Here is a 26,399-nt window from a genome sequence, read left to right as displayed (position 1 = left end):
TGGGCTGCAGCAGGCAGAAGATGAGCAGAGCCCAGCAGATCAGACCAGGGCAGGGATGGGGGACACTGAGTGCCAGGGATGTCCCATCCCCTTGGTTGCAAGTGAGGAGGACGACTCTTCAGCTGAGTAGTAGGTTTAGCCCAGCCCCAGCTAAGCAGAGACACTGATCCCACATCCCAGGCTCAGAGGTCCTTGGGCTCCCTGGGGATCCCAGGAAAACCACCCAAGTTCAGGGCTCTGCAGCCCACCCCTCTCTCCGTGGTCATCCCAGCACACATGGAAATCCCCCCACTACCAAGCCAACACCCCCCAGGAGAAGCCAAACCCCCAGGAAAGGTTGCTCCCCATATCCCACCCCAACCCCCAGCCTCCTGCCCTCTTCATCCAACCAGAAAACACTGGACCCCAGCACCAAAGAAATTCCATCCACCCCCATCTCCTGAACCCACCACCACGAGTGGTCCCCGGGAGCTGGGAATGACCCCCCCTGGCTCTGGAATGGGGCAGGGACTGTACCTGGCTCTCCAGGGCTCCCAACTCCAGCACCTGCCAGCATCTCCTGGGCAGGAGCAGCCATCTCTGGGCTCTCTCCTGGGGAAGGAGGCTGCTCCTGGCTCCTGGAGCGGGTTCCTATGGCGATGCAGAAGCAATTATAATAAAAGGTGGAGCACAGCAATTGGAGGGGAGAGAAGGTGCTTGAGCTGCCTGCTGGGGAAAGCCTGGGAGAACCCAGGGCTGGGGGCTGAGCCTGCTTGTCCCCAGCCTCCTGGATCCCTGCATGCCCCACCCCGAAAAAAAAACCTAACCAAAACCCCCAAAAAAACAAAACAAAAAAACCCAAACCCCACCCTCTCTACAATGCACCCACATCGTGGCCACTCCCAGACCCCCAGGACTCTTTTTCTGCCCACAATATTCCCATTTCTGCTCCTGGCAGCTGGAGATGCTCCAGAGCAACCACAGCATCCCTGTGGGCAGGCTGCACCCAGGGCTGGGCAGCAAAGAGATGCCAAGGGGGCCAGGAAGATGTTGAAGATGTCTCCAAAATGTCATTGCAGGAACACCTTCCCACCCTGGGCTCCAGAGGTGGATCTAGGGGATGCCAAGACCTGCCAGGCTTGCAGTGCCCAGATCCCACGGAAAACATGGCCAGGCTCTGGGAGATCTCCAGGAATCTGACAGCATGGCTGGAGCTCAGCAATGAACCCAGTGCAGCTTTGAAGCTACACAAGGCTCTGGAGAGTATGTTCTGCCTGCTCCTGTCCCCTGCCCATAGGATCTCTCCACCTCTGGGTGCCAGATCCACCCCAGCAAACTCCAAGGATGAGGTTTCCACTCTGGAGAAAGGCAACAGGAGCCTTGGAAGCTGGGCTGGTGAGATGCCATCAGGAGGAACAACCCAGGACTGCCTGACCTGGGTCTTTATTCCCACTCAGCTTCAAGGGACAACCTCAGCACTAAGAAACTCAGCAATAAACAGAGCCCAGGCCCCTGCCAGGAGGAGCAAAAAAGGGAAAAATGACCTGCAAATAAATACACTTGGTGACACCACCAAAACCCTCTTGGCACAGCCCAGCTGTCTGAGCTTCTCCCAAGGCCTTCCCATCAAGAAGGATCTCATAGAATCACAGAAACACAGAGTGGTTTGGGTGGGAAAGGGACATTTAGAGGCCATCTGGTCCAACTGCCTGCCAGGAGCAAGGACATCTTCAACCAGATCAGGTGGATCAGAGCCCTGTTCAGCCTGACCTTGGATAATTCCAGGCATGGGGCTTCTCCCATCTCTTTGGCCAAGCTGGGCCAGCTATTCACCACCCTCAGTATGAAAAATTCCCTTGTACCAGGTCTAAATCTGCCCTCTTTCCATTTAAAACCCCTTGTCCCAGCACTCCAGGCCCTGGTAAATTTGGCCATTCCCATCCAGTTGGGGACATTTTCAGGTCAAGCTCTTGGGGTGTTCTTCTGAGGACAGTTTCTCCCTGAAGCCACCCCATGGCTCATGGTGTCTGCTGAACCACTTGCCCATCCCCCCAAAAAAGATGGGAGAAAGCTCAGGGTCTGGGGTACAGGAGCCCCAGAGAGGTAGAAATAGAGGAGGAGGAGGAGGAGAAAAGTTCTCATCATGCAAAGGAAACCACTGCTCCCTGCCAAGCCCTGAGCAAGATCCTCAGAGGTTTCTCCTCCATCCTGCCCACCACCTTTTGCCCCCCACCATTGAGCTGTGAAGCCAAGGGAGCCCAACCCAAGCCCTCCTCAGGTGCCAAGCAGTTTGGATGCTTTCTTGGAAGACTTTTCCAACTTTTGCTACTGTTCCCATGCCCAGTCCACGGAGAAGGGTCCTCAACACCTCCCCCATTGCTCTCCTCTCAGAAGGTACCTGGGGACAATGCCCTGAACTGCCAGCACCCTGCACCAGGACAAAAAGGACCATGCCCTACCCCAGAGCATCTCCTGTCCTGCTGCTCCCATGTCAGAGGGTGACAACTGCTCTGCTCCAGGGTGGGGACCGTGGCTGCATCTCAGTGAGCTGCTGAGGGTAAATCCTTGCAGCTGCTGTGAGTGCAAACACAAATCCTTCAGCTGAGGACTCTGGGTGAGCAGAGCTGTGTTAGGGGGGGGACAGGGGAATGGGCTCCATCTGTGACACCACTGACTGCACTGAGCAAGAGCCAGGAGGAGCAGGGTGAGGATGCTGGGCGTGGAGGTGCTGAACATGGGGATCATATTATCCCACAATCCCAGACTGATTTGGGAGTGAAAGGAACTCAGTGATCACCCAGTGCCACCCCTGCCATGGGCAGGGACACCTCCCACCAGCCCAGGGTGCTCCAAGCCCCATCCAACCTGAGGTCTTCAACCTTTCCAGGGATGGGGCAGCCACAGCTTCTCTGGGCAACCTGGGGCTCAGCACCCTCACAGCCCAGAATTTTTCCTTAAATCTCATCTCAGTCTCCCCTCTTCCAGTTTCTCCCTTGTCCCACCACTCCAGGCCCTTGTCCGAAGTCCCTCCCCAATGTAAAAAGTCCTTCTCCAAAAAAACCCAACAAAAACCTGACTGGTGTGTCAGTCCCCTGGCAGCCAAGAGCCCAGGTGACATGTGGGGAGCCAGAGCCCCAGGGAAGGCCACCACAACCCAACTTTAGAGCCTGAGAAACCAGGAGTGGCCAATGCCACCCGAGCTGCACCCAGCCTGAGGAAACCATGACCCTGGGAGGTGCTGCCCAGGGGCTCCTCTGGGACCACACAAGGGACCCAGAGCTCCTCTGGTGCCCAGCAGACCCTTCCCACCACCTGCACATGGGACACCAGGACATATCCCCAGCTGGGACAACACAGAGTCCTCCTCTCCCCTGGATTTATCTGCTCCCTGGATCCCAACCCTTCCCAGCACTGAAGCCTCCCCAGTGAGCAGGAAAAAGAAGAGCTTGAAGCCAACTCCAAGAGCTCTGATCCATTCCTCTTGAAATTCCTCCCCCTCTCCTTAAGGCTCCCTTTAAAACTGCATCCCTAGGGAATCCCCTCCAGCCCTGCCCTCCCTCCTTGGAAGGGTTCAGAGCTGGAGGTCCTCCTTCTCCTGAAGACTTTTGCCTCTTACAACTGAAAAAAAAACCCCAAAACCTCAGTGAGCCTCAGGGAAACTCAGGACAAAAATTCCCTGAGGGGATGGAAATCACTGCACACCCTGTGCAGTGACCCAGTACAGCACTGGGAGCACTGGGCCAGGTTTGAGGCTATGGCAAACAAATTGTACCACAGAGACTGCCAGGGAGTTTGGTTCTGCCTGGACTTAGAGGGCTTGGGAGTGAAATGAGGTTCAGGGTTTGCATTTATCTCACCACTCGGCCAAGAGCTTTTGAAAGGGAAAAAAAAAAAAAAAAAAAAAAGCCAAGTGTTTCTCTAATCAGAAAATCTATTCACCTATGAAATGTCATGAATCTCAGAAAGGGATCTAAGAGCTTTTTTTTTTTTTTCTTTAGTGCTGACGAAGTGATATTGTCAAATACTGCAGTGGTTGCACAGGTTAGGAGCCTGTGGCACGGAGTGACTGAAAGGTTTTTTTTATTTTGTGTCTTGGAGGACAGTGACTGCAAAAACACTTGGATGCTTCAGCTCAAGACAGAAATAACTGGCTGGGGCTGGGTGAAAACCCTTTTTTTTTTTTTTTTTTCCATGCAGGTTTCACCATTTCAATATTTTCACTGTACTGCCAAATGGTAATGAAGGAAAATGAACTTCTGAAAATTAACTTCTGCCTTGGGCTGAGCCTGGATTGCAGCAAGTAGATGGGCTGGAGCCCATGGGAAAGCTTCTTGGCCTCTCCCTGATCTGGAAGCAATGTCTGGGCTGCTGAGGGCTGCCAAGGAGGCAGGAGGTAAGGATGGAGCCAGGTCAAGCCTCTTCTCCATCCCCCCAAAGCCCAGGAGGGTTGGTGGAACACTGCCAGCCCCTTTCCTAGAAAGTCCTGAGAGCTGAGCTGGACTTTGCTTCCCAGAGCAGGGGACACTCAACACCCCCAGGTGACAATGAGAGAAGAGAGTGTCCTGTCCCCAGGGCTTCTCCAGAGCTTCTCCTCTGTCCTGGAAGCTGACCAAGCAGGGACTCAGAGCTCATCATTCCCTGCCTGCCAAGCTCAGCTTTGCAGAGCTCCAACAGATAACGGGAGGGCTGCTTTAGAGCTGAGCTGTTCTCTGGTATCTGCCAATGCTGGGACCTCTCCTGCCCAGCCCCAGCAGCTCCTTCAGCTGCTACAGAGAGGGCAGGGGAGAAATCAGGGTCCTTCAGGTGTTCCAGCACCTGCAGAGCTCCTGACAAGTGTTATCTCCGTGTTATCTGCAGCACGGCCACAACCATCCTGGAGGGGATTGCCAAGAAAATGGCACGGGGGGTGTTCAGCTGGGAAAAGGCTTAGAGGAGACCTGAGAGCACCTTCCAGTGCCTGAAGGAGCCCCAGGAAAGCTGGGGAGGGACTTGGGACAAGGGTCTGGAGGGATGGGATGAGGGGTGATGACTTTAAACTGAAAGAGGGGAGATTTAGGTAGGACATAAAAGTGAGGTTTGATCTTGGAGGCCTCTTCCAACCTAAACATTCTCTGATTCTGTGACATTAGGAGGTAATTCTGTGCTGTGAGGGGGCTGAGCCCCTGGCCCAGGTTGCCCAGAGAAGCTGTGGCTGCCCCATCCCTGGCAGTGTTGGAGGCCCCAGGCTGGATGGGGCTTGGAGCACCCTGGGCTGTGGGAGGTGTCCCTGAACATGGCAGGGGTGGCACTGGATGAGCTTTAAGGTTCACAAACCAGTCTGGGATGCTGGGATTCCCTGAGTTTGCTCTGCAACACCAGGTGAGGTTTTTTCAAGCCCCAGAAGAGCTTTGTCCTTTTCTGAAACCAAAGCAGATCCCAGGCTTCTTTTCCCTTCCTCCATCATTCAGCTCTGGGTGGGGGCATCCCAGGGTGTTTATCAGTGAGTGCTCAGCTGGAAGATTTCCATGTTGGAACCAGATGATCTTTTTAAGGTCCCTCCACACCCAAACCAGGCTGGGATTCTGTCATTTTATGACACCTTCCCCTCTCAGATTGTGTCTGGAGGACTGACCCTGCTCTCCTCCCCAAGCCACAACACCAAGGGCTTGCCCAAGGCTTTGGCAGCTGCTGGGTTGAGTCCCCACATCCCCACCTCGGGACCATGAGTGATGTTGCAAGGTCAAACCACTTGAAAGCAGGGCTGAACCAGCCAGGAGGTTGTCTCAGCCACTCTAATTAGGTCCCTCTCCCTGCACCAGCATCATGATATAGCAATTAATGACAAAAGCATCATTTCCCCCACTGCCTGGGCAGCTGTTCAATATCTTTGCTTATTTTCCTCTTTTCAATGTTTGGCCTTGCTGTTCCAACCCCCTTTGGATTCCAAGCCCATGTCACCCCATCATTAGGGTGGACTCGAGCTGCAGAATCACCCCCAGGAGAGGGCTGGGGAGAGGTGGGGCTTTGAGAGGAATCTCCTGCTGGTTGCAGTCTCATCATCGAGCCAGAGCCAGGTGGATAAAAACTGATATTTTCCTCCCACATGTATGAGCATCACCATGGTTTGTTCCAGGTTCTCTTCTAAAAGGCAGAGGCTTTTATTTGCAACAAGAAGGAAACACACGTTCCCTCTGTGCCCCCCTCAATTTAATTTAAGACAAAATATTCCTTCCAAAACCCAACACACCCTGGGGTAGAGCCCCAGGGTGGATCTTGCAGAGCTGGGCACAGTGACAAGCAATCAATACAGGATTTTACAGCAGAAGCCACTGGGCAGCCCTGGCTTAACAGGTGGCAGCAAAATGATGGAAATCCTGGGGTTTTTACCCTAAAACTCCAGCACACGTGACTGCAGAAGAAGGCAGAGCTGCAGGAGCCCTGTTCCATGTGCCACCTTGCACAAGATAGGATCTGCTCCTGGGCTGGGAGGCTGCTTTCCTCCTCCTTCCCCTCATCAGGAACCTTCTTCTCAGTTCCAGCTCTGGTTTGTCCCCCTCTCAGCTCCATGCAGAGCTGCCCAGACCTCCAGGTCCCCAGGGACATCTCATTCCTCCCACCCCGTGTCCATCCATCTCCAGGCTGGAGAATGGGAATATGTGGGGAAGGGAGGGAACCCTCCTGCTTCACTCTGCTGGGACTCATCAAACAAAATATCCCATCCCTTCTTTTCTCTTTCCCTTTTCCTTTTCCTTTCCCTTTCCTTTTCCTTTCCCTTTCCTTCCCTTTCCCTTTCCTTTCCTTTCCTTTCCTTTCCTTTCCTTTCCTTTCCTTTCCTTTCCTTTCCTTTCCTTTCCTTTCCTTTCCTTTCCCTTTCCCTTCCTTTCCTTTCCCTTTCCCTTTCCTTTCCTTTCCCTTCTCTTTCCTTTCCTTTCTCTTTCCTTTCCCTTCCCTTCTCTTCCTTTCCCTTCCCACAGCCCATGTCCAGCTCCATCAGAGCCTTATCAGGGGACAAGAAATAGCTTCCTGCTGGGATTACAGAGCTGTGGAATTACCCCTTTCCTTTGACAAGATCAGTGAATCACTCTGAAGGCATTTTGCAGGAATAAATTAACTTCTTTCTTCCCCCTAAAGCTGGAGAGAAGCTGCTGGGGAAACGATGGGGTGTGGGCTGCCACCCCCCCCGTGATGATGGAGATGAATTCAGCTCCCCAAAGAGCTCAGATGGGTCCCCTCCACCCATGGCCCTGCTTTGCCACAGTCCTGGGCACCTCCTGACAGGTTCTCTCTGTCCCTCAGCTTCACAACCATGGATGGACCCATGTCCACCACCCCCACCCTGAACATGGAGCTGCAAGGCCCTTGCAGCCCAACTCATTGATGCAGACAGGGTTTACCCACCCCCATTTCTGCTCAGACACCGAATCATAGAATCATAGAATCACAGAATGGGCTGGGTTGGAAGGGACCTCAGAGATCACCAAGTCCAACCCTTGCTCCACTCCCCCCGTGGTTCCCAGCCCATGGCACTGAGTGCCACATCCAGGCTCTTTGGAAATATCTCCAGGGATGGAGAATCCACCCCTTCCCTGGGCAGCCCATTCCAATGGCTGAGCACCCTCTCCAGAAAGAAATTCTTTCTAATGTCCAACCTAAACCTCCCCTGGCACAACTTGAGACCTCTTGTGCCCTCTTGTCTTGCTGAGAGTTGCCTGGGAAAAGAGCCCAACCCCCCCCTGGCTCCAACCTCCTTTCAGGGAGTTGGAGAGAGTGATGAGGTCTCCCCTGAGCCTCCTCTTCTCCAGCCTCAACACCCCCAGCTCCCTCAGCCCTTCCTCACAGGACTTGTGCTGGATCCCTTCCCAGCCTCCTTGCTCTTCTCTGGACCTGCTCCAGCACCTCAATCTCCTTCCTGAGCTGAGGGGCCCAGAACTGGACACAGGACTCAAGCTGTGGCCTCCCCAGGGCTGAGCACAGGGGCAGAATCCCTTCCCTGGACCTGCTGGCCACGCTGTTCCTGAGCCAGCCCAGGATGCCATTGGCCTTCTTGGCCACCTGGGCACACTGCTGCCTCCTCTTCAGCTTCCTGGCAATCCAGACTCCCAGCTCCCTTTCTGCCACTCTGTGCCCAGCCTGGAGCTCCCCATGGGGTTGTTGTGGCCAAAGTGCAGGACCCGGCACTTGGAATGTTGAACCTCATCCCCTTGGGATCAGCCCAGCTCTCCAGTCTGTCCAGACTAACACTCAGCACCACTTGGAGTGGCACAGAGAGCTGTCCCAAATTGTCCCCATAGCTCTCTGAGGTGTCCTCAGGTGATGGGCAGAGGTCCTTGAGTCTGTCTTGGAATGGGAACACCGGGTGGAGGATGGAAGATGTCCAGAGGCTGAGAAAGGGGAAAAAGGTCCTTTGGGCCCAGGCAGCACAGAGAAACCTAAGGGAGAAATAATCCAGACCTTGAGCCCCAAGGAGAAGACCCTTGGGGTCTCTGCAGCCAGGGGATCAAGAAGCTGAAGTGAGGCTGAGGGGGAAACCCCCAGCACTGCAGACAACCAACTTCCTAAATACAATCCCACAGCTTTCAGCCCAAACCTTTCTCCTTGGGCCTTGGGGTGGGACCTGGGGGTCTCTTGCTCCAGCCCTGCTCTCAGTCCCACCATAAATCCTGGCTGGAAGAGCACTGGAGGACACAGGCAAAGCAACACCAACCAGGGGCCAGGTTTTTGGTGCCACCAGCCACGTGAGCAGAGTCCTGGTGACAGGGACACAGCCACAGCAGCTCAGCCATCAAGCCTGCAGCTTTCTGGTTGCTCTTTCCTAGCCATGGGGCTACACAAGTGGATCTAAGCCAAGCTGCATCCTTGCCCCATCCTCTGGAAATGGTTCTGCCAAGCCCAGGCCCCCACAACAACAAAAGGGTCCAAAGGACACCCTGGTTTTCCACAGATTTATCCAAATGATTTTTCAGCTCAGGTGACACTGAGGCTCTGGGACAAAAGTGGTGTTGATGCCTTCACTGGGACACATTCATCTGGGCCTGGGTAATAATTCACAGAGTTTTGTGATAAAGAGAAGCATTCCCTGAGCAGGCTCTTTCTGAAAGAATTTGTCACCATCAATAAATTGCTGGGAGATTTATTCCTGCCAGCCCTAAAACCACACACAAAGTAATAGGATTTGTTCAAACTCTTCAGCATCCTGTTCTCCTTGATTTAAAGGCTGTTGAACTATCTTTATTTTCTTAGCACATTATTAATTCAGATTCTGGCTCTGCAGGGAAGGAGTTGAGATGCCTCCAGAGTCCGTTCTGTGGGGATGAAAGGAGGAAAGGGCAGAAAAAGGGCAGTGGAAAAAAGGCTCAGGGAATAAGTGAATGTTCTCCAGGTCTTGCTCATCACTTTATGTTCCTCTTCGTGCCTGCAGCTTCCACCACATCAAAACAACCCAGCTCTAGAACTCCTCAGGTGGTTTTCATCCTAGCCTTTCACCAGACTCTGATCAGGGCTCCAAGGCCAGGGGCACCAACCCTCTGAGTCCCCACACCAAAGGAGGTGTTTAGGACCTGGCACATCAGCCCAGAGCTGCCTCCAACCTTCCAGGAGAGGTTGAGAGTTTTTGCAGGACACCTCGTTCAACCCCTGCCTGATCTGAGCCCCTTTGAGCAGCAACTCTGAAACCCATGGTGAGGAACCTTAGGCTTTTAACCAGGCTTTGGGCCACAGTTTGTGGTAATTAGGAAAAAAATTCAGATGAAATTCTTTGGTGTGAGGGTGCTGAGCCCCTGGCCCTGGTTGCCCAGAGAAGCTGTGGCTGCCCCATCCCTGGAAAGGTTGAAGGCCCCAGGTTGGATGGGGCTTGGAGCACCCTGGGCTGGGGGAGGTGTCCCTGCCCATGGCACAGGATGGGAATGAGATTGGGAATGAGCTTTAAGGTCCCTCCACACCCAAACCAAACGATGGTTCTATGAACATGGCCCCAGAACTGCCAGCTCCAGGGTCCATCTCCACTGAACCTGGAAGTGCAGGGATTGAAATTCCAGGGAATTGTTCACCTCAGGCTTGGAGCTGCTGTCACCTCCAGCAAGGCCCCACAAATAAGCACAGAAACACCCCAAGGAAGACGTTTCCCACCATTTTTATATAAAACCAGCTAAGTTCCACCCTGTGCCACCTGAGAACATCAGGTACATTGCCTGCAGGAACCTTCCTGCCTTTGACCTCCACGTCCCCAGGCAGGGCTGTGTAAAAAAAAAAAAAAAAAATTCAGCAATTCCTCAGCTGAAAACAAAAGCTCCCAGTGAACATCTGCTCTGCAAAGCTCCAGCCCTTCAGTGCCTCATTAGGGAGGTCCCCCAGGAGAAGGAGTGACCTCTGCAACTGCTGAGTTTTGTTTGTGCTGTGTCCTGAGCAGGAACACGAAGTCCTGGGTTGGTGGGGAAGAGGTGGGCACCCAGCCCCAGGCCAGAGGACCTCCAGCCCTGGTTGGATGGGATCAGCTGCACTGAACTTGGTGTTGAACCTAAGCTGCTCAGTTACTGCTTCTGTAGAGCAGGACTCTGACAGCCAAGTGGGCTCCTGGGGCTGTGCTGGCAATCTGGAGGAGTGTGAGCACAGAATCACTGAATTGTTCTGCTTGGAAAAGCACTTTCAGATCACCCAGTCCAACCATTACCCAACTCATCCAAGTCCAGGGCTAACCCTGGACCTCAGCATCACATCTGAGCTTGGAAACCCCTCCTGGGATGGGGATTCAACCACCTCCCAGGGCAGCCTGGGCAAGGATTTCATGCCCCTTGCAGTGAAGTTTCTCCTAATATCCCATTTGAACCTCCCCTGGAGAAGCTTGAGGCCATTTCCTCTTGTCCTGGTGTTTGTTACCAGGGAGAGAATTACCTCAAGCTCTGGCTGCTTCTTGCTGACCTTTGGCAGTTGTGCAGCTCCATCCTCTTCTGTCTGCACCCCAAGTCAACCAGAGACCTCAGTCCCTTCCTTCTAGCACAGCAGAGACCCTTCCACCACCTTGAAGGCCTCATGACCTCTCCTGATGTCATGGGGGAAATTGCTGCTCTCCCACCAGTGGGGCATTCCCCGTGCTCTTGGTCCCGCTCCTCTTCCCCCATCTCATTTATCAGTTTAGGGCTTATCTACTCTCTGAACTCTTTCTCCTCCATCACAGCCATGCCTGGATGTGCAGCCCCATCAGCAGGGAGGCAAAGCCCCCCCTGGAGGAGCTGAGTCCATCCCTGGTGCAGGTTACCATGGTACCTTCATTCCATCAACATCAACCACGGATTCTCAGCCCACGCTGGTCCCATCTCCCCAGCTGAGGGGTGATGGAGCTCAGGTCCCACTGCCCTCCCCTCTCCACTTCATTCTGCTTCACCAGAGAGCAGAGCTGAGCATGGGATTGCTGCCACCTCCCTCGCTACATGATTTTATTTTTATTTTGCCCCTGAAGTCACTGATTCATCTTCTCAGTCTTAATCATCGAATCATTTGGTTTGGAAAAAAAGACCTTTCAGATCAAGTCTCTGTTAACCCAGTGCTGTCGAGTCTCCCACAAAGCAATGTCTGGAAGTACCACATCTTTTAAACCTTTTTAAAGCTTTTAAACCTTTTTAAAGCTTTTAAACCCCTCCAGGGATGGTCCCAATTGCATCACAGCCCAGTTTTGTCTGGGAATCTGTTCCAGGAGCAGGAGGGTGCTTAGCAGGAATTTGGGGAAGGGACCACACCAGCTCACACCTCCCAAGGGTGTGGGCATCCTTACAGCAGGACCAGTGCCACCTGAATGTGTTCTCTGTGCAAAAAAGCCTTGATCTAGAGAGCAAGAAGCTGAAGGAGTCAAGAACCACCCCAGTATTCCCCAGTTCTCCCAGCAGTGATGGTCCTGCTCCTCTGCACCACCTCCCTGCCCAGGGAAGATCTCAGGTTCCAAGACATCCAACCCAACTTCTGTTTATGACATCCTGGGGACTGCAAAAAAACCTCAGCCATGGCTCAGTGGGCCACGTGTCCTTTTCCCAGAGCCTCAGCTATGGAAGAAGAGTCCAAGGGTCTGGACCTCAATGAAAATCTGTTTGATGAAGGGAAAGGAAAAGAGGAGGTGGTGCCTTGTTTTGCTTCATATTACCTAGAAATCACCAGAGAGACAAACTGCTTGGCAGGTGGGTCACAGCAGGCACGGATGTCCTGGCTTTGCTTGGACCAGAGAGAAAAACTCCTGCTTTTTTCCCTTAACAACTCTGGGCACCTGAGCTGCAGCCAAGGGGACAGAAGGGTTCAGAGAGAGAGAAAGAGACAGGCAAAGGGCCAGGGGGAGCAGCTTGGCCAAGCTGAGCATCAGTCTGAGCTCTGACACCTCTGAATCAGCAGGATCAGATAATCCATATCGTGTCTCCCTTGGAAAAATCAGAGCTTGGAGTCAGGAATCTCTATTTGGGGTTGCAAATGACCATGGGCTGGAGCTCCAGGGCTCTGGGGACAGGATGAGAGAGCTGGAGTTGTTCAGCCTGGAGAAGGGAAAGCTCCAAGGGGACCTTAAAGTGCCTGAAGAGGCTCCAGGAAAGCTAAGAGGGAGCTTTGGACCAGGGTCTGGAGGGACTGGATGAGGGGTGATGGCTTTAAACTGGCAGAGGGGACATTTAGGTTGGACATTAGGGAGAAATTCTTTGGTGTGAGGGTGCTGAGCCCCTGGCCCAGGTTGCCCAGAGAAGCTGTGGCTGCCCCATCCCTGGAAAGGTTGAAGGCCTCAGGTTGGATGGGGCTTGGAGCACCCTGGGCTGGTGGGAGGTGACAACGGGTGGCACTGGATGAGCTTTATGGTCCCTCCACACCCAAACCAGGCTGGAATTCTGTGTGGTTACAGACTAGGACTGATTCTCCTTCTCTTTCAGAAGAGCAAATCTCCTTCTGGACTGAAGACTGAACAACAGACCCAGAAGCACCACCAGACTCTGCCCAGTCCAGGAGGTTTCTAGAGAGCTGGGCAAGCAGCAGAACCAGCTCTGTGATAAAATGCTGCAGCATTAGCAGCTCCTGAGCACAGCAGGAGAGCTGACAGATCCCTTCAGTGAGATCACTGCTTGGAGAGATAAATCCCAATGAATGTCACCTCCCCAGGCGTGCAGCAAAGGGCTCGGTACAGTCAGAAATCTGCCAGCAGGCAGGGGGTGATGGGGAGGGAGAGGAGGAGCTGTCAGGCAGAGAGGGAGATGAGAAGGGGGTGGATGATGAGGAAATGTGTGGAGATGTTCCTAACGGAGTTCCTCACGGCCTGTTCCAGCAGACTGACTGCATTTATAGGGTCTCTTCCTGGCCAGACAAACCAAGAAACCTGCTGGAAAAACTGGAAGGTGGCAGCTTGAGAGGCATCAGTGAGGTCATGGGAGTCTTGGGCACGACTGGAAAGATCATCAGGTGGTGATGGAGCCTAAAGTATGAAGAAGACATTTGAAGGACCAGGATAATGAGATTAAGGCTTTGAAAGCCTTCATCTGGAAAAGCTGTTGTCACCAAGCTGTGTTTCCAGCTGTCCCCTTGGTGGTTGTGGGCACAAGGTGGAGGACAAGGATCTTTCCACTCCCTGGTCTGCTGGGGGGGTTTCCCAAGCAGAGCAGCTTGGAAAAGAACCAGTGGGCAGAAAACAAGCAGCAGAACAGGAATGAGGGGACACAATGAGCATCTCCATAATTACCTCCCCCTAATGAGCACACTGGCAGGGAAAGTCTCTACCACTTCACTGTAGCATCCAGGCTTGGCATAAGGAGGACCAAAATCCACTTCTCTGCAGTGATTCCCATCTCAGGGCTTCCCCACCAGATCCAAAGCAGGGATTTGGGGTGTAGGACTCAGGCTTGTAGGCTGCAACCCCCAGTGACAGCTTTCCAGAAGAGCTTCCAGCCCCCTGAAGAGCCTTGGTTCTCTTCTCAGCCAGGACATCTTCAGGGGTGTCTCAGAAGTCTGATCCAGCTCTGAAAGAGCCTGAACTTCACCACATCCAATGCAGGCAATGCCCCAGGAGATACCTGCAGTCTGATACCATCTCCAACTGGACTTCATTTTCTGGTTGGGCTCAGTCTTGGAGGTCTTTTCCAACCTTTTCTGCAACTTATCTCACATCTGGCTGAAGCAGATGGGAAGGGTTCGTCTGGGGCAATCTCCTTGAAAACTGCTGGGCTGAAGAGTGGTCAGTAGGGTGAGCAAAGAGATTCCATGGATTCTAAGGTCAATTGGAAGGGGTGGCTGATTGCAAGTGATGTTTTCCACTGGTGCAGGTGGAATCTCTAAAACCTCTGCAAGCTGAAACCTCAGCAGACACCAAGTCCTGCTCCTGAGCCAGAATAAAGCCATGCAGCAGGACTGAAGGGCTGGGAAGCAGAGGACGTGGAGATCCTGGTGGACACATTGACCAGGACTCAGATGTATAGATATATATGCCCAGGTAGCCAAGAAGGCCAATGGCATCCTGGGCTGGCTCAGGAACAGCGTGGCCAGCAGGTCCAGGGAAGGGATTCTGCCCCTGTGCTCAGCCCTGGTGAGGCCACAGCTTGAGTCCTGGGTCCAGTTCTGGGCCCCTCAGCTCAGGAAGGAGATTGAGGTGCTGGAGCAGGTCCAGAGAAGAGCAAGGAGGCTGGGAAGGGATCCAGCAGAATTCCTGTGAGGAAGGGCTGAGGGAGCTGGGGGTGTTGAGGCTGGAGAAGAGGAGGCTCAGGGGAGACCTCATCACTCTCTCCAACTCCCTGAAAGGAGGTTGGAGCCAGGGGGGGGTTGGGCTCTTTTCCCAGGCAACTCTCAGCAAGACAAGAGGGCACAAGAGGTCTCAAGTTGTGCCAGGGGAGGTTTAGGTTGGACATGAGAAAGAATTTCTTTCTGGAGAGAGTGATCTGTAGAGAGATCCTTGTAGAGACAAGTCCTCAGGTGTTATCGGCGCCGATGATGTCGCCCTTAATTTCTTTTGAATTGAGGTCCACCAGTAGGTCGTAAACCTCTTCCCATAAGTCTCGGGCTTTGGCAGGACCCGGGGAGCCAAGGAGTTCCTGGCTCTCTGCTTGTGCCACAATTTTTTCAGTGGCGGCAGCTTCAGTGGGTTTACTGGCAGTAAGACCCATCTTTTGACAAGAGGCTTAGCAATGTAAGCAATAAGAGAAAGAAGGGGTCTCTCTTACCCTAATTTCTCGAGTTCCGGGAGAAAGATGAGAAGTTCACTCGGAGAAGAGGGTTTAGACGAGAGTCTATGCCTGCATTCTCCACCAGATGTTGTGGTGAGTCTCCTCTCAGGGACATGGCTCTTCTCCAGAGCTCTCTTGCTGTCCCTCTCCTCAGGCATCTTCATCTCTTCTCTGCTCCTGGGACCTTGCCTTTTATTTTGCCCTTCAGCCCCACCCATTTCCGGCTGGGGCAGGCCCTAATTATTGGGCACACCTGGGCCTAAGCTCCCAGTTCATTATCGGCGACACCTGAGGACTTGTGGTTCTCTCTACAGTGATCAGACATTGGAATGGGCTGCCCAGGGAAGGGGTGGATTCTCCATCCCTGGAGATATTTCAAAAGAGCCTGGATGTGGCACTCAGTGCCATGGGCTGGGAACCACGGGGGGAGTGGAGCAAGGGTTGGACTTGATGAGCCCTGAGCTCCCTTCCAACCCAGCCCATTCTGTGATATATTTATATATATATATATATATTTGCCCTTGAGAAGATGAAGGCCAAGTGCTGTGTGATGTAGGGGAGGTGTCATCTGAACCCATCAACCAAAACAGAGGTGAGGGAGAAGAGCTCCACTGGAGAGTGAAATGAGGGAGCAGCTGAAAGGGCAGAGGGGGCCAGAGCTAAAGGACTCATTTCCAAGAATTCAGACAACCAGAGAAAACCTCCAGAAATGCCACCCAACACACCACAGGACACCTCAGGAGCAACTTCCCACAAGTCCCAGTCACATCTTTGCTGGGCAGAGTCCAAGAGGGATCACAAATGAACTTTTGTGAGCCCTGCTTGCAGGCAGCAGTTAAAAGCCAGTGACCACCTTGGATTCCTGACTCAACAGAAGGAAATAAATGACCCAACCCATCATCCATCCTTCAATCAACTGAAGCCCCTTCCAGGCCCCACTTTGGGCTTTAGACACCTCAGAATAATTCTGGATCTGGGAGGAGGTGGAAGGAGAGGCCAAGAGGACATCTGGGGACAGGGCTGGTGTCCTCAGAGCCCTCAAGGAGATCAGTCTGGTGGGAGCTCTAAACATTTCCACGTGTAGGTTCCCAGGATGAAATGTTCCCGTTGTTAACAGGAACAAAACTGGGCCCCCCTTCAGCACTAAGCATGGTAAGGAAAAGCTGTGTAAACAGCTTCCTCTCATCTTCATCAGCAACTGAAGCAATCTCTTCATTTAGAAAAGTAAACAGGGGGGTTTTGCCACTCTTAAGTCAACAACTTCCCATGGAAAATCTTCACCAAGGTGTCAGGATGCTGCAGAAAACCTGGCCAGGAAATATTTTGACCCATAGGAAACACAAGCCCCCTCCCAGCTCCCTTCTCCCTGGAGGAGCCATCCAAGGTCAGGGATGGGTTCACCAAAGGTTCAGGAGATGCCCTGTAGGTCAGGAGCCCTGAGGATCAGCTCTGCAACACCCCATGGTGGGAAGGGATGAACATTCCCTTTTTTTCCTGGAGGCCAAGTGTGTGCAATCAATGCAGGGAAGACCTCAAAAAGGAGACATCATGGAGACTTCTCCTGGCCAGGGCCTGGCCACCCCCTCTCCCTCAAACCATCCACAAGTGGATGATTTGAAGAAGCTGGTTAAGTGTTAAGAGTGGTCCTGATGGGAGCTTGGGACTTGTTATGGATATTTCTTATGGATATTTGTTATGGATATTTCAGGATGGGTTCAGCAGACCTCAGCTCCCATCAGAAGAACCTGGCCTGGCTCCCAGTTTCTTGGAGATTTCACAGCAATACAGAAAACAGTCCCTCCCATCCCAGTACCCAGATCCAACCCCCCAGCAGCACCTTCCTGCTCCAGCACCCCCAGAGCTCTCACTGCACTCATCTCACACCCTTCACAACCTTGCAGGCACCAGACCCACCCCACACACCCCAGAGAGGACCCATGGTCTGTTTTTTTCTTTCTTTCTGAGAGTCTTCCAAAAGACTGAGCCCTCCAGTCCCTTGCACCGAATTCATCCTCCTAACCATCCATAGGGAACATTCCAGCACCTCCCAGGGCCTTTCCCAACAAGCTGAGGGATTACAAAATGCCTTTTTAGCCCATTTGAAGACAACTTGGATGCTCAGGACTGGCACAGGTTGCCCAGGGAGGTGGTGGATACCTCATCCCTGGACCCATCCCAAGTCAGCTTGAGTGAAGCACCTTGGAGCCTGAAGGAGGCTGAGAGGAAACTTTCTCAGTCTCTACAACTCCCTGAAAGAAGTTTGGATCAGCCTCCTCTTCCAAGGAACAAGCAAGAAAAGGCCTCAAGTTGTGCCAGGGAGGTTTAGGCTGGGTCTTATCAACAGTTCCTAGGAGGGAGGTGTTCTCCACAGCCAGCCTGTGTTGCCCAATTTTTTTTTTAATTTGCATTTCCCCTCCTGTCTTTAATAGTGTGATGGGGCACACACCTGACACAGGGACAAGCTGACCTGGGAAAAAAAGAAAAGGGGCAGGAGTGTCCATGCTTGGAGCAGACAACCCAGAGAACTGCTGAGTAATTCTTACAAGCTAGCAAGTAACTCTGTCTTATTTTTAATCAGCAATTAAATGAGTTGGTAATTCCTTGCCTGTAAATCACCACAGAAGTACAAACAATGGGAAGCAAATCGAGCCTTTAGCATTTTATTACCAGGCTGTCCCATGAATTATTTATCAAGTGGGCAAATAGGCTACTTCAAAGCCATCCATTGCTGCCATTAATTGATTTTAAATCATTTGTTTGACTGCTTTGCTGTCCTGCCTGCCACCAGTCCTGTGCAAAAGCCACGTCTGCCTGTTCCTCTGGGTGATGGAGCTGAACTCCCCAGCAGAACAATCTGGGCTGGCTGTAAATGGATTTTCCCCCCCCCAGTCTGCCCATCTCCAGATTGCAGCCCCCGGGCCCTGCCCAGTGCCACTGGCATCAACAAAACCATCACCATCAAAAATAACCCTGGAGTTATTTTCAGGAAGGTTTTCGACAAAGTAGAGCCTGGAAATCCCCAAAACCCACCTGCTCCCAGCAAGGAAATAAAATCTAAGGAGGCTCCCAACAAGTCAGTGGCTTTGTGAAGGTGCAGCTGAAGGGGATTCTCCAAGAACCCTCAGACTCTCCCTGCCAAGCCTGAATCTCATCAGCTCCAACCTCAGCTGATCACTTCCCATCATCTCCCAGCAGACTCAGAGGACAATTGGTCACTTTAGAACAGCTCCAGGGGTTGGGAAGAGTTCACTCCCTCTCTTTGCTAATCAAATTCTAGTTGTTCTCTCAGCCCTCCTGGTCCTTCTCAACTCTCTCAGGTCCTGCTGCTTCCTCTGGTGGGGTGGGGACCACATTGGGAACACCCAGGGCTCTGCAGAGGGATGGATGGATGGATGGATGGGTGGAAGGGTGGAAGGGTGGAAGGGTGGAAGGGTGGAAGGGTGGAAGGGTGGAAGGGTGGAAGGGTGGAAGGGTGGAAGGGTGGAAGGGTGGAAGGGTGGAAGGATGGAAGGATGGAAGGATGGAAGGATGGAAGGATGGAAGGATGGAAGGATGGATGGATGGATGGAAGGATGGATGGAAGGATGGATGGATGGATGGATGGATGGATGGATGGAAGGATGGAAGGATGGAAGGATGGATGGAAGGATGGATGGAAGGATGGATGGATGGATGGATGGATGGATGGATGGATGGATGGATGGAGCTTGGGCAGGGAACCAGCTCAGCCAGGGAAAACACAGCCAAGGCTTCTTCCTCCCACCCTTCCAGATTCCTTCCCAGTTCCAGTGCCTGAAGGGGCTCCAGGAAAGCTGGGGAAGGAACTCTGGACAAGGGCCTGGAGGGATGGGACAAGGGGCAATGGTTTCAGACTTGAAGAGGGAGATGGAGGTTGGACATTAGGGAGAAATTCTTTGGTGTGAGGGTGCTGAGCCCCTGGCCCAGGTTGCCCAGAGAAGCTGTGGCTGCCCCATCCCTGGCAGTGTCTCAGCCCAGGTTGGATGGGGCTTGGAGCACCCTGGGCTGTGGGAGGTGTCCCTGCCCATGCAGGGGGTTGGGACTGGATCAGCTTTAAGGTCCCTCCACACCCAAAGCAGTCTGGGATTCTTTGTTTCTCATGGTGGAATGTGAAATAACTTTAAGAGGAGACAACAACCACAAGCAGCAGATCCCATCCCAAACATCTCCATCCCCATGCCATCAGCACTGAGCCTCTCTGGTGGCAGGAGCACTGTGCAGGGACACAGCCAGGCTGTTCAGGAGCACAGCAAAAAGAAAACAGCAGCCAGGAATGGACCCAGGAGAAACTGCAGTGCCTGGGCCCTACAAAGTGATGAGACAGCAAGTGAAAAACTTCTTCTGCCCTGGGACTGACCAGTGCTCTCCAGCCCAGCACGCCCATGCAGGAATAAATCCAAAAAGGAAAATGAAGTTTTCATGTACCAGCATGGGCTGGTTGGTCTCCTGAGGGAAGATCAGCCCCTACTTTTGGTGGCTGAATGCTCTGGAATTTCTCTCCTCCACCTGGACAGTCCAGAGGAAGGAGAAGGAGGAAAGAAAAGTGAAGGCAAAGCCCTCCCTGGAACTGCTCCACCTCTTCCACCCCACACCACAGCTGTGCAGAGCCCTTCCAGGTTGCAGCTGTAGTCCCCTGGGAGAGCTTGATCTGGAAGAACATCCCTCTAAATCTTTGCAGGTGGGTGAGTGACACTGCAGGACCCTGCAGGAGATCTGAGGAGCTGAAGCAACCAACAACAGCAATCCCTGAGCAGAACTGAGCTGCTGCTGCTGCTGCTCCTCCTCTTCTGCAGCCTCCAAACATCTCCTGTCAGATGAGATGAGCTGATAAAAATGCAGATCGATTCCAGGGCCAGGGCTTCAGCTGTAAATCGATGCTGTCCCCATGACTGGAGCAGATTGCTACTAACTCAGAGTAATGTTATCTCCCATCAGCAGGAAGAGACACAAAGGAGCAGAAGACCAGGTGTCCCCTTTCTGCTGTGCCTGAGGGAACAAATCTCACTGGTGCCACAGGTCCCAGTGCCTCAAGCATCACAGAATCCCTCCCTAATGGGTTGGAGCTGGAAGAGATCTTCAAGATCACCCAGTCCTAACCCTCTGCCATGGCCAAGGCCACCTCCCACTAGAACACAGTTTTTGGTTGGAAAAGCCCTTTCAGATCATCAAGTCCAACCCTTCCCCCATCCCTGCCCAGCTCACCCCCACCCCATGTCCCTCATCCCCACATCCCCAGGCTCTGTAACCCCTCCAGGGATGATGGGGACTCCAGCCCTGCCCTGGGCAGCCTGGGCCTGACAATCCTTTGCAGAGAAGAAATTGTTCCCGAGCTCCAATCTTGTGGTACCTTTTCCTCCTGTCCCAACCCTTGTTCCTTGGGAGCAGAGATCCCCTGGCTCCAACCTCCTCTCAAGCACTTACAAAGAGCAGGCTGCTCTTCCCTCCAAGCCCCATCCAACCTGACCTTGGACACTTCCATCCTCCTGTCCCAAGCTGTCCTTCAACAAGCAGCAAACCAGCCCTGCAGATGGAGGAGCTGGGATGCAGATCAAGGGGCTGCTGAACCTCTGGAGTCTCCCCAGCACCCAGGGATGTGCTGTGGGGTGGACCCAGCATGCAGGACCTACAGAACCAGAGTTAACCAGAGCCCTTCCAGCTAAGGATTCACACCTAAGCTACTCCATGACTTGGGAAGGCTGGAAAAGGGCCCACAGCAGGCACCTGTGTCCCATCCATGCTTTGACCTGCAGCCAGTTGGGATGCCTCTGAGCCAGGCTCCGAGCACCACGCCAGCCATCCCTGAGCAATGCCAGTCCTTGTCTGCACTCTGATGAGTGCTGATGGCACGAGGTCCCTTGTGCCAGGACACTTTGTGCCATCTCAAAGCCAAGAGCTTGTCAGAGCTTCTTGATTTGCTTCCCCACCATGTGCAGGCTGGGAAACTCATCCCCACGCTCATTCCTGGAAGCGTCTGGGTGCCCTGGGACGGGGAGGCTGATCCAAGTCCTCTGGCCAGACTGCTCTTACTGGAAGAGAAAATCACAGCCCAGAGACACACCATCCCTACCCCACGGAAGGACAAGAGTTCCCTTGGCTGACAGGGATGTGCTTGTCAGGGAACTGGTTTGGTTGGAAACAACAAAATCTTTGAAATCATCGAGTCCAAGCACTGCCAAGGCCACCCCCACCCCATGTCCCTCAGCACCACATCTCCAGGGCTTTTACACCCTCCAGGGGATGGAGGGGGGCCAGGGCCTGACAACCCTTTTGGGGAAAAAGCTCCAGAGTCTCCACCATCAGCTTCTCCAACCCCATCAAGCCAGGACAAGGCTCTCCTGGTGTAACCCTGCCCATGGCAGCTCTTTGTCCACCCCCATTACTGGAGGAGCTGGTGCTTCCCCCAAGCCTTGGTTCCATCCCACAGGTTCCTGAGCTGCCCAAGGACTTGGTGGGCACTGCAGTCAAAAGGACCTCGAGGACAACAGGTGACAGGGCTGGGACTGACTTCTGTCCCCAAAAGGACTTGAGAGCCACAAACAGAAAAGAGCTGAGACCCAAGCCAGGACTTCAAGGCTGCCAATCCCATTTCAGACCCCCCTCATGGGTCATCCTTTGGGTCACCACTGCCCTGGTAGCAGCTTCTGCTCACACAGACCTCCCAGCAAGCTCCCTCAATTCCTCTCCAGCTTCTCCTGGCTCCAGACCCTGTCACCTCCCCCCAGCTGTCAGCCCTTGGTCTTTCTGCCTTGAATCCCACTGGTGAGTGGTGCAGCTCTGCACTCTGAGCTGGAAAGAATCAGCCTAATGTCCATTAAGTTCCCCCCTTTGGAATATTAGATTCCAAGCCATCAGTTTTACTTTGTAAAGAATATTTGCAGTAAAAGCCGAGTGGCTCCCAGGCTCCCAAGAGCCCAGCAGTCTCAGAGAAGACACCTGGGCTCAGGATTTCCTGGCAGTTGGCAACATGAGAGGGTTCAGTGCCAGGAACCAGAGGATGCCACCCCCTCCTGTCACCCAGCTTGGGTTTTGTGAAGAAACCATGGAACTGAGAAAAGAGGGTGGCTGCTAAAACTCTCCCACCTTCCAGCACCCACCCATGGCCTGGCCCTTGCTCCAGCCCCATCTCCACCAAGGAAGAAGAGGTGGCCACCGTGGTGCAGTCCCCTCCATCATCACTGGGGCTGGGAACACTGCAGACAGTTCAGCAGAGCTAGCTAGGAGAAGAAAAAAAGGAGCAGATTTCCCTGGCAGCATCAGCCAAGCAGGCAGCAGGACTTGCCCCAACCAGTGCCACCTCCAACAAGCACCCAGCACTGTGACAGGAGCAGCTGGCCTTGTCCCAGACTGGGGAGCAGGGCTGTGTATCCCCCAAACGGTGACAAATCCCTTCCAGGGGACCTGCAGGTGGGGCGTTTGCCCCGTGCCCTGTGCTCCCAGCCTGCAGAGGTGATGTCAGGTCTCCCCTTTGCCCCCCCCTGGGAGCAGAGCCCCGGGGAGCAGTCCTGAGCACATCCCACCAAGGTTCCCAGGGGTTCCCAGCTGAGGGATGAGCACAGCTTCACCCAAAGAGCTGCACGGCTGATGGAATCATTCAGTTTGCACATTGACTGCCTGTGAGGAACAGGATGGGGCTGAGCAACAAGCCAGAACCTGCTTCCACCCATCCCACCTGCCAGGATGAGCTCATTGCCCATCCCACCACCAGCCTTTTCATGGACCCACCAGAACCAACCACCCCAGCAGAACCAACCACCCCAGCAGAACCAGAGATGTTTGCAGCTCTGCCACCTCCCAGCTGCAAACCCAAGGGTCAGCACAGCCCAGAGAGGATTTGTTTCATCTTCTAGGGCCTTGCCAGTCCCATACTGGGACACCACTGGGCACAGTAGTTCTGTTCAGCTCCAGATCTGTGCCCCCAGCAGATGGAAACTGAACCAGGTGAAGTGATGGGAGATTTTGAATGTTCTGCATCACAGCCTGAGCTGAGGGTGCTGATGAACTCCTGGTGTGTATGGAGGGAGATGAAGCCAGAAGGCAGAGCTGGGGACATGTCCCTGCCAGCCCCAGGGCTTTGCCCCCAAAGAAAATCCCCCTCTGCTCGTGGACACATCTCCTGGAATCATAGATTTCCCCATTCATGGCAAACAGAAAAAGCTGGGAGATAACAGAACATTTCCAGGAACAGCAGGGAGGTGAGGATGGGAATCAAACCCTGGAGAACCTACAACGGGTGGGTGTCAAACCCACACCCCCCACTCCAAACACCATTTATCCTCCCATTTCACATCAAGCTCTGCACCAAAATCTGCCCAATCTTCCCGAGACTCTGGAGAACCCAATTCCCTCTGCCCCGAGCAGGGCTCCCTGACACTCCTGGCAACTTGTGGGGACTTCCCACAACTCCAACTCTTCCCAAAGGGGATGAAATTTAAACAACACCAGCTCCTTTTGAGGCTCTCATAGCTCTTGGGCTCCTTCATCACCCCAAGGTTCTGCACAGGAACATTTAATTTCCAAGTCTCACAGCTCCACACCTGCTCTCGAGACCCAGGGGGTGGGCAGCCCCCAAGCCCCCCCAGCACAAGGGCTCTTGCAGAGCCACCCCATTGCTGGACCAACTCTGGAATCAGCAGTTTTGCAGCAGCTGCATACATTTCCCCCATTTCCACTTCTTCCCCAGAAAGCCCAGCCTGGTTAGTTCATCTAATCGGGAGATTTCTTCCAAAAATCCCTTTTTTTCTACCCAAACACACCCCCCCAGGCTGTCACAGACCCCCCCCCCCAAGCAGCACTACGCATTCTCCATCCAGGAGCATCTCACCTCTCCAGACCCCACTGCTCCGGCAGAAACCCCCCCAAAAAAAAAAACAAAACAAACGGCGGCTCAGACTTGGGAGGGGCAGCACTGAGACCCTCCCCAAAAACGCGGCTCAGAGAGGAGGGGGCACTATCAGGATCCCCCCCAGCACACACGGGCGGCGGCTCAGACGAGGGGCGGGGGGCACAACACAGAGACCCCCCCTCCCTCCATCCCTCCCGGCAGTGGCTCAGACCAGGGGGCAGCACTAAGACCTCCCCCCCCCCAAGCGGCTCAGAGAGGGGGGGGAGGAAGGGGACAGGACCGAGATTCCCCTCCCCCCCGTCCCCCCCAAGCTGCTCAGCCCGGGTGGGTGGACAGCAGTGGGAGACCCCCCACGGCATCAGCTCAAAGCAGGGGGGGCAGCCCCGAGACCTCCCCCGTCCTAAGCAGCTCAGAGCGGGAGGGGCACGACCGAGATTTCCCCCCCGCCCCCACGAAGCTCAGCCTGGGTGGGCAGAGCAGCTCCGGGACCCCCCCCCACCCGGTACCGGCTGAAACCAGAGGGACATCGCCGAGACCCTTTCACAAGCGGCGGCTCAGATTGGGGGGGGACGCACCGGGAACCCCCCCCAAACCCTCCTTAAGCGGCTCAGCCCCGGGGGCCAGCCCCGGAGCCCCCTCCTCCCCGCACCGCCCCTGCGGAGCCGCTGCCGGCAGCGCCCGGTGCATCCCCGGCTTGGGCTCAGCCGCCGCCCCGGTACCGCGATCCAACTTTCCTGGGAGCCCCATCAGCCCCGTTACTACCCCCGCACAGCCCCGTAAACCCCCCCCGACCCCCCCAGTCTCCCCTCTCCCCCCCATCCATCCTCACCGGCTCCCCAGGCTGCAGGCGGGGGCTGCCCCAGCCCATCCGGCAGAAGCAGCGAAGCCGCCGGCGGTTTCGGGGCCGGGGTTTGAATTCGTCCAACCCGCCCTGATTGGGCTGCGGGGGGGGGGAGGCTGGAATTGAGGAGGGGGGGGCGGAGTGTGGATGCGGGAGGTGGAGGGACGAGGGGAGGGGCAGGGGGATGCAGCGGTGTGTGGAGGAGAGGGGGATGCGGGGGGTGGGGGGGAGAAGGATGTGGGAAGGTGGGAATGGGGACTGCGGGGGAGGGAGTGGTGCCACGGGGCGTGGGGGGGTTGGGGGGTGAGAGGGGTGGGGGACCTTGAGGGTGCGTGGGGGAGAGCTGGGGATGCAGGGCAGTATGGATGCAGGGGGATGTGGGACCTTGGGGGGAGGTTATTTGGGGGGCGTTATTGGGAGGGAGGGGGCCCGGGGGATGTGGGAGTGTAGGGGAGTGCGGGGGATGAGGAATCTTGGGGATGCGGGGGATGCAGAGGGGGTTGCAAGGAGATGTGGGACATTGGGAGGGTGTGGGGGTTATTGGGAGGGAGGGATACAACTCTGGGGGGGTTATTGGGAGGGTAGGTGCAACTCTGGGGGGGTCCGGGGGATGGGGGACGGGGAGGTGATGCAGGGAGAGGGGATGCAGAAGGATGTGGAACCCTGAGTGTTATGGGGAGGCAGGCACGGGGGGATATGGGACCCTGGGGGCGGGGGGGTTGTGAGGGATGGGGGCTGCAGGGGGGGGGGGAGGCCTGGGGATGTAGAGCAGGGGGAGCCAGGGGGACGTGGGACCCAGGGGGGCAGGGAGGGTAGGGGCGAGCAGGTCACCTGCAGGAGAGGCCCAGCCAAGGCCCTGGGAGGGGTTTTGGTTGGGTCAATGTCCCTGTCACACATCGGGGTGGGAGGGACTGGGAGGGACAACCCCACTGGTGCCTGTGCTCTGACCATCAGCAGAGCTCCCCCCTCCCGCTGGGGCATCCCCGGGTGACTTGTGGGGCCAGCACGGGGTGACAGCAGGGACAGGAGAGCAGTGCCCGAGCTGCTGGTCCTCTCCAGCACATCCTCAGACCAGCCCTGCAGCCAAAACAGCCCCTGGTGCTGCCCCCAGCCCCATCCAGCCCCCAGCTGCTCCCTCCCCTGGCTCAATTCCCTGGCTCTGGGGACACACAGTGCCAGAATCATGGAATGATTTGGGTGGGAAGGGACCTTAAAGATCATCTCATTCCCACCCCTGCCATTTTCAGGGACACCTCCCACCAGCCCAGGGTGCTCCAAGCCCCATCCAACCTGGGGCCTTCAGCACTGCCAGGGATGGGGCAGCCACAGCTTCTCTGGGCAACCAGGGCCAGGGGCTCAGCACCCTCACACCAAAGAATTTCTCCCTAATGTCCAACCTCCATCTCCCTCTTTGAGCTTCAATTCATCACCCCTTATCCCATCACTCCCTCCCCTTGAAGGTCTCATAAGGTGTTGCCCTCCATGGCATGGAAAAATTCACCATTTTGTTATTTGCTCTGGGAACAGCCTGACACATTACACACCTGGGGAGGCTGACAGCATCTCAGGGTTGGGG

The 26,399-nt window shown here is 54.6% G+C and overlaps 1 protein-coding gene across 2 annotated transcripts in view; it reads right to left on the bottom strand.

The window, feature by feature from the left end:
- Positions 1–25,207, bottom strand: part of CTXN1 (cortexin 1) — a 32,555-nt gene extending 7,348 nt beyond the window's left edge. Inside the window, exon 1 of one of the 2 annotated variants that reach the window (XM_071727682.1) lies at positions 24,812–25,207. The gene's annotated coding sequence lies outside the window, so the exon portion shown is untranslated. Of the gene's footprint in view, positions 1–516; positions 767–24,811 lie in introns of those variants that run through there. The other variant, XM_071727681.1, reaches the window with a different exon arrangement.
- Positions 25,208–26,399: the final 1,192 nt, after the last annotated feature.

The sequence above is a fragment of the Heliangelus exortis genome, chromosome 28 (assembly GCF_036169615.1).
Source record: "Heliangelus exortis chromosome 28, bHelExo1.hap1, whole genome shotgun sequence".
Taxonomy (NCBI): domain Eukaryota; kingdom Metazoa; phylum Chordata; class Aves; order Apodiformes; family Trochilidae; genus Heliangelus; species Heliangelus exortis.
The sequence above is the reverse complement of the archived record's forward strand: the minus strand, read 5'-3'. Positions and strand labels throughout refer to the sequence as shown.